Source organism: Trichosurus vulpecula, chromosome 1 (genome assembly GCF_011100635.1).
Source record: "Trichosurus vulpecula isolate mTriVul1 chromosome 1, mTriVul1.pri, whole genome shotgun sequence".
NCBI classification, from domain to species: domain Eukaryota; kingdom Metazoa; phylum Chordata; class Mammalia; order Diprotodontia; family Phalangeridae; genus Trichosurus; species Trichosurus vulpecula.
Window position 1 is genome coordinate 80,286,626 of NC_050573.1, and position 8,475 is coordinate 80,295,100.

The 8,475-nt window shown below is 39.7% G+C and overlaps 1 pseudogene; it reads right to left on the bottom strand.

The window, feature by feature from the left end:
• Positions 1-453: 453 nt before the first annotated feature.
• On the bottom strand, positions 454-7,080 carry LOC118833636 (annotated as a pseudogene).
• Between the last annotated feature and the right edge of the window lie 1,395 nt (positions 7,081-8,475).

Genomic DNA, 8,475 nt, shown 5'->3' on the forward strand with positions numbered 1-8,475 from the left:
TGCTAGATCTATATCCCAAAAGAGATTTAAAAAAGAATATATGTACAAAAATATTCATAGCAGCTCTTTTCTGGGGGTAAAGAATTATAAATTGAGGGGATGCCCATCAGTTGGGGAAGGGCTGAACAAGTTGTGGTATGTAATTATGATGGAATAATATTGTACTATAAGAAATGATGAGCAGGATGCTCTCAGAAAAACCTGGAAATACTTGCATGGGTTGATGCAGAGTGAAATGTACTGGGTACAAAGTAACAGCAATATTGTAAGATGATCAGCTGTGAATGACTAAGCTATCCTCACAATACAACAATCCAAGACAACTCTGAAGAACTCAGGATGAAAAATACTATTCATCACATGAGAAAAAAACTAATGGTGTTTTAATACAGATTAATGCATACTTTTAAAAACAAACAAATAAATAAATACCTTGAAATAGCAGCATCAAAACTAAAAAAAAATCAAAAACATCAGGACACAAGAGATAATAAGATATATAAATAATTTGGGTAGTGTAGTCAGTGACTTGGGTTCTTCACCTAAAACACAATTACACATAAATATCAGAACCAGGGCTGTCATGAGAACCCTTACACCATATTTCTTCCCCATCTCCAACTCCCATAACCCTACTGAGTAGAGAGCAAAACTATAGATGTGGCCAAATTCTCAGCCCCTCCACTCATGGCTGCTCCATGCCCCAAACTTTGTACCCTATAGCAGACACATCTTTTCCTTCCACCAATGGCATTATTATGCTCATATTCCTTTTCTTCATCCCCAGCTCAGGCCACATCACCTGGTGGTACCCCAGTCCCCATTTATGAGATAAAACATTAGACTGTATTGAAGAGGATACCAGGGAGTATAAGTGGGATAGGGGTCCAATTTTGTGTACTTTTTGGTTAGGTTTATACTGAGAAGATCTGAGAGACAAGAGGGAACTCAGAGGCCCATCTTGTTCAACACACACTTGAAACAGAATCTTTTCTAAGAGTCTCCCTACAGGTGATCATCCAGCCTTTACTTCAAGACTCACAGGAAGGGGTAGCTCACTCCCTCCCACAGGGCCCCTTTCACTTTGGTATTGCTCCGATTGTTAGGAAGTTTTTCCATGCCTCAAGCCGAAGTTGGCCATTTTGTAACTAGTCTTCCAGAAGAAGAAAGAACTGTTGTGGCCTGTAGGTGGGATAGGGATTTGGGGCTGTTTTTCACTCAGACCTAGGGTGAAACTGAGAAGATCTGGCTGTGCTATTGTTTCTGTCTCTTTCTTTCCTTCTTTTAGATGAAGAAGTCTTGGAGATGTGTACAATCCTGTGAACTTCAAAAGACACCAACAGGGTGTCTCAGGGGTAGAGCCCTTGAAAAGATTGACCAGAAGTCATACTATAAATGGGAAAATCCCAAAGAACCTAAATGGCCCAAGCCAGTTATAGGATAGATGTAGACTCATCCATCCATAGGCTGTGCCATATTTGGAAGTCAATTTGGTGGGAACAATACCATGTAGAAATTATTTTAAGTTTGATCCCACTCTTCCCATGGATTGAGGTGGGATGGGGAAGATTATAACCCAGGTGTTGGGAGGAAATGTTTGCAATTCTGTTCTTGCAATATTATAGTAAACATCCTTTTCTGAAAATCTAATTGATATTATTTGCTTAAATGGAACTGGGGCATGAATGACTAGCAATTAACAGTGGTGCATAATGGGATGAGCATGATGGGATGAGTAGCCAAGCTGACAATCTTAGGAAAAAAGATGGCTTCACTGTTCCTCAATGCTACCCTAAAATCCTGAAAAGAGATGGAACCAGTCTCACTGTAGAAGACTCAGGTGAGAGAATAGCTACATATAAAAAATCATACTTATCACGAGATCATAGATTTAGGTCTGGAAGAGACCTTAGGCTATCAAACTATCAAGCACAAACTTCTAATTTAACAGATGAGGAAACTGAGGTACAGGAGGCAAAAATCACTTGGCCAGGAATATATAGTCAGTAAGTGCTTGAGGTAGGACATGAAATCTGGATATAGTTCCCTGGCCACTATACCCTGAATCTTGGTCTTTTATTAAAAACAAACACTAAAAAGGGGCCTTAGAAGCCAACTAGTCCAATCCTGTCATTCTATAGATGAGGGGCTGAGGCATGTAGAAGTGAAATGGCTAGTCTAAGATCACTTGTGTAGTAAACAGAAGAGCTGGGACTTGAATCTAAGTCCTTCAACACCAAATCCAATACCATGTCGCTTCCTAAAATTAAAGTCATCCTAATGTGATTTGGATTCAAGCCAAAGATGACTTAGTCACAACACAAAATGCAGTATCAAAATAAGCTTAATTTTCCTCATTGTGCTCCCACTCCCTGCCCCTAACTCACCTTATTTTAGGGACATTCCATGCCCCTAGGTCCCTGAGACCAGAATTTATAGACTCTGTCTATATTTTTTAAGCCCCAAAGTATTCCTTGGCTAGATTAGTTTGAGAAGTACTATTCTTCAGCATCCCCCATATCTACCCACCTTGTAGTTTTGTTCCAGTCTGTCTATATGTGCTTGACTGCTATGGCTTTGAAAAGTAGAAGCCTTTAGAGGTGAACTGGTAAAGATATGTGTGGGGAGGAAGGAGAGAAAGGAGAAACACAAAAATGGTGTTCCCCCTTCTACAACCCCACCTTTCCCAATTACTTCCCTTTGCAGCTTTCCTTTTTCTCCCACTTTCTTTCTCTCTTTTCTTCTCAGCAAACCCTCCTAAAGAGACTGTTTGGAATTTCTCTTTATGTGCTCTCCAAATCTTAGCAATGCCTGTAATGCTCCTTCTGTCCCATGCCCCAAGGCTGTTTAGTCTGAGGTCTTTGGAATGGAAAGAATATGGAGATTGCCAGAGAAAAGCTGGTAAATAATCCAAGGGAAAGGGGATCCTCCAAGAGGAGGATGGCCAGGATGGTGAACAGCTTTGAGTTTATGCCATTAAACAAAACTGGTAAAGTTTAGCATTCTCATTCTTCCAGTTTGGTGATTGTCATGGCCTGCAGAAGAGAAGACTTAGCCAGGGCATGATAATTGTTTCCATATTTGAAGAACTAGGCTTTGGACAATGAATTACACTTGTTCTGATTGTCCCTCTGGGACAGAACTAGTAGCAATGGGTGAAAACTGCAGAGAGGACAATTTAAGTTTGATGTCAGCAAAAACTACTTAATGATGAAATTTATCCAGAAGCGGAAAGGGCTGCCTCCCCCAAGGTAGTAGCATGACTTCTCATTAGAGTCTTTAAGTAAAGGCTGGAAGATCTATTAAATAAAACAAATATTCATTAATTATCTTCCATGTGCAAGGCTCCAGGGAAGGGACCAAAAATGCAGGACAAATGAAAATAGGTACTGTCTTGTTCAGAGAGGTATTAGAGTAGATATCCTTTGAGGTTCCTTTCAACTAGGATATCCTGTGATGCCAAGATTCACAGAGCTAGGAAGGAAGTCCTCCCCTCACCCCCACATATGTACAGATACATGCCAAGTCCAGCCCCCAGCTTTTCACCTAAGACCTTCAGCTCCATGTCAGCTTGCTCCTGGTGAAAACAATCTGCAATGGGACACGTGTACTTTCCTGCATCCAAGAGTCTCACATTTTGTATCTTCAGGGTGACATTCCCACTTCCGCTAGCATCTCTCACCAGCTCTGTCCTTCCTTGGTAATCAGGGACCTGGTCTCCAAACTGATCCTCCCCATCTCGATAGAGATGTACCACCTGAGTGGATTGCAACCAGACCACTTCCATGTGCTGAGCACTCTGAGGTGGGGACAGGTAACATGGTAACTCTGTCCTTCCCCCAAGTGAGGCCTGGATGGGTCCTACAGGTCCAAGTACTGAGAACTCCCCTGTTCAATCAAGCAGAAATAAGAGATAAGAAGTCAAAGAGGAGACCAGCAGAGGATAGATGGGTTCAGTTTTCAGTATTTGAAAGAGACAAAAGAAAGGAAGCTTGAAGTAGGATGGGGAGGGAAGAAGCATGGCGGGAGATTTCAGAGAGAAGTAAAGAGGGAGGGCATAGATTATGAGGATAATGATAAAGCCCTAGCAGAGAGAGCATAGGGAAGTGGAGAAGATTCCAAGAAAGGACTAGGAGAATATCAGGTGTATGAGTTGGGAGAACATGGGGAGTAGGGCAAAACAATCTCTATGGACTCAACTGTCAGCCTTCAGAGCTCCTGTTCCAGGCCAGAAGAAACCATATTACATACAGCAGAAACACTTGCCTAAGGCCATTTTGGGCATCATGAGGAGGAGGAAGAAGGCAATAAAAGAATTAGAGACAGGCTCCTAAAAGACTGAGAATCTCCATCACACCTGGAAAAGGACGCGGGGAGGAGGAAGAGAGATTAGTGACTGTGGTAGAGAAATGAGCATGGGAGAACAAATGATTATAATGGGGAAATGAGACAATGTCTGTGACAGGAACATAAGGGCCCAGTGACTTGCTGTGACATAGGAGCACCAGTGTGTATGATAGGGACACAGGCAGGTTATGGCTATGATAAGAATATGGGCATTGGCTGTGATAAGGACACATGGCACCAATAGCTGTGACAAGGATATGAAGGAGTCTTAATGTAACAAAGATAGCATACCATGATTGTGATAAGGAGAGTTGTGGTGGTAGTATCTCTGAAAGAGATAGAAATGAGTACATGAGTGGGGGGTGGTAATCACTCACCTTAAAGTGATCCCAGATCTCCTTTATGGAGGGAGTATCCTGAGGATCCCTTAAGGATACTCCTTCACTCCAACTTATATTCATTCCTTCTTCCCCATGCACAAAGAGGTCCATGCATGCCAAGGAATATTTTGGATAGGTAGAAATCCAAGAATAATGAAGGTATCTAGGAAAGAAAAAAAAATCAAGAGGTATATTGTGAAGTCTGAGGCTCCCCCTGTTAACCAGATATGGGGGGAAGCTGCAGTGTGCCAGATGCCCCTTTAGGAAGAAGGCAGAATGCTCTGCTGCTAGTTCTCCCTCCTTACTGCTCCACATAGAGACGAAGGAACAAAATGTGATATCGGGAATAAAGGAAAGAGTCTTCTCATGAACTTACCCAAAATTCAGGCCACATACTTACTCATTCCAGAACTGGCCCCAAGGTACATTCCCTACTCCCAGGATTCTAACAACATTCCACCCCCCACTCCCTCTCTTTCCTGTGCATTTGGGAAAAAGCGACTCATGATTACTTGAGAGATCTATGAGCCCTGTGATCCTTATCTATGTATACAGTACCTTGATTTCTGATTGGGGGAAGAAATAAGCTCTTTTGAAAGAAATAGGCCAAGGAAGAAGAGAGTAAAGGTAAGAAAAAAAGGCACAAACTTGAATGATAAATAAGAGACCATTGAAGCAGGGAGGGAGAGGGGAGCAGATATTCCAGTCTGTTGCTCAATTCCCAGTGCTTACTCCCCTAAGAAACTGCCAAGAGCGGACATGCTGAGTGAAATCATTCTCTCCCTGGTTCACCTTAGATTTTATCTTGCTCCTGGACAACAGAACCACCAGGTATTGTGTATTTTATCACCTAAATTAATCTGCATGGCTTCCTCGATTACTCTTTTATGACCCTGATTTCACAAATGTATTTCCTCCTATCTGTCAATGTCTTGTATAAAATAGTATAAGAGAAACAAATATTGATTTTGTATGCTATATTTGATTTTATTCTGTTCTGCAGTCACCTAAGTCAGGGCTGTTCAAAATATGGACCGTGGACCACATGAAGCCTGCAGTCCGATTTTATGTGGCCCACCTATGGGTTTTAATTTGCATGAGCAAAAAAATAAAATAATAATTTGCATGGGATGCCTATTTGATTTTTTAATTCCATCACTAATAAATAATCTCATTGATGTTAATTTTCTTTGGTGTTTCTAAACAATATTATGGACAGAACATATCACAAGGAATTTTCAATCGATCTATGGGATGCGTTCCATCTGTACGATGCAGACTAGTCAGTATGTTCCTACCTTTATATTGTCGTGTTGTCACTTTCTTGTTTTGTGTTTTCTTTTGTGCTTTGTGACTTTGCCTGTTGTATTGATGACCTGTGTTCCCCCACTTTCTATTGGTTTATTGTATTTTTTATTCTGGGTGCAGCCCTCAAATATTTATTTTATTTTAATGAGCCCTGAGATAACCTAAGGTTGGACAGCCCTGACCTAAGTCATGGTTCTTTGTCTCTTAACTTTGTTCAGAAATTCAGCTTGTTTATAATGAGTCAAGTCTAGAAATCTGGTTCTCCTTCTAATTGCTGTTCCTTTCTTTCCTCAAGGAAATCCATTATGTTTGAGTGATGTGGGTGGGCACCAGGGAATCTGGTCCAATATCTATATCCCACCAAGCTAATCTTCAAAGATGTCTGTTCTACTATCTCTGACCATGCAGGTAGACTCAAACAATGAACATTTCTTAGTCCCAGGAGGGAAGGAGAGGGTTGTTGCTAGCCCCTCATTTCTAATTTTCAACCAATCATTTTCCTCATGCTTCAGCAATGTAACCAATCATGTTCTCTTCAACTCCATGATGTCAGCAACTCTATAGCAAATTATACTATGTCCTTATCTACCTTGTTCTGTTCTTAGTTCTAGGCTTATAAAAATGAGATGCATCTTGATCTTCTGGCATTTGGGGCTAAACGAGGCAGTCATTAGATCCGCTCCATTAGCAGGTTTGCACCCTGCTCATAAACTATTGCCTTGCTCAAGGAATACATGCTTCGGTCTCTCTTCATTGAACTTTATTCATATATGGTGAAAGGTGAAGCTAAGCTGGCTGAGATTAACCTCTTGGGTAGGAACTATTTCCCTACCCCACCCTCAGTAACCAGAGAAAGTGCCTCTTATCTTGAACCCCAAAAGAATCATGTCCTTATAATTGAAATATCTGATTATAATAGCTACATATAATTCCAAGCCCAATACTTCTCTTAAAGAGAGTAAGGAGTAAGCACCCATTGACTGTAGTCCCCTTACAATCCACGAAGATAGAACTCCAGTCTCCTAGGAGTTGTGAGGTAGGACATCTCTATATCTAATGATATATCCATAGCCTGGACCAAAAGAACCAGCCAAATGGCCTTTATCACATGGTCCACTTCGTTATTCATAAAAGTTTATCCACAAGAATAATTTCACACTATGGTTATTTCTCTTATAAAAAATTAAAATATGTTTTGGGCATTTACAATTTAGTGGTGATTCTGAAGTTCCACTACTAATGAATATTGATACAAAAATTCAAAATAAAATACTAGCAAAAAGATTACAGCATTATGTCATAAAGATCATGACCAGGTGGGATATATACTAGGAATTCAGGGTTGAGTCAAAATTAGGAAACCCATAAGCATAATTGACCATATCAATAATAAGAGCAAAAAAAACCTCATATGATTATATCAATAGATGCAGAAAAAGCTTTTGATAAAACACAGCACCCATTTCTACTAAAGACACTAGAAAGCATATGAATAAATAGAGCTTTTCTCAAAATGGTAAGTATCATCTGTCTAAAAACAAGAATAAGCATGATCTACAATGGGGATAAACTAGAAACCTTCCCATAAGGTCAGAGATTAAGCAAGAATGTCTATTATCACCATTACTATTCAGTATTGTATTAGAAATAATAGTTACAGGAATAAGATAAGAAAAAGAAACTGAAAGAATAAACATAGACAGTGAGCAAACAAAATGATCACTTTTTGCAGATAATATGATGGTTTCCTCAGAGAACCCTAGAGGGTCAACTAAAAAACTAGTTGAAACAATGAACAACTTTAGCAAAACTGCAAGATACAAAATAAATGCACATAAATCATTAGAGTTTCTGTATATTACCAACAAAACCCAGCAGGAAAAGATAGCCTGGATAAACTTGTTTTATTTCCATAAAATTGAAGAAATATTAAAATAACAATATTAAGAATAGACAATAAATCTCTGAAATATTCTTTGGAAAACAATTCCAGGATTCAGGGTACCATGTTATATCTGTGCCCAGAAAGGTCAAAATTTGAAGAAAAAATAACTGAAAAAAAATTAAGAGACAACTGCATTCAATTAACGGAGTCAACAACTACAGCAAAAATCTATTGTTGCAAACAGGAAATCGAAAACAAAATAAAAGCTTCCAGGCACCACTTTCAAACCTAGGATGAAACATTTTCCTTTGAGGCAAGTGAACCAAAAAGTCCTTCAAAGGTCACCACTGTAGCATAGTGTTCAACAAACCCAAAGATCCCAGTTACCAGGAGAAAGACTCACTCTTACGAAACCTTCTGAGAAAATTGGATAGCCATTTAACAAAAATTATGGTTGGGACAAAAACTCTCACACAAGATAAGCCCCAAATGGATTCATGATCTAGATATAAAGGTCACATCAGTTTTTTTTTTAAATAGAGGGCCAAAGAAGAA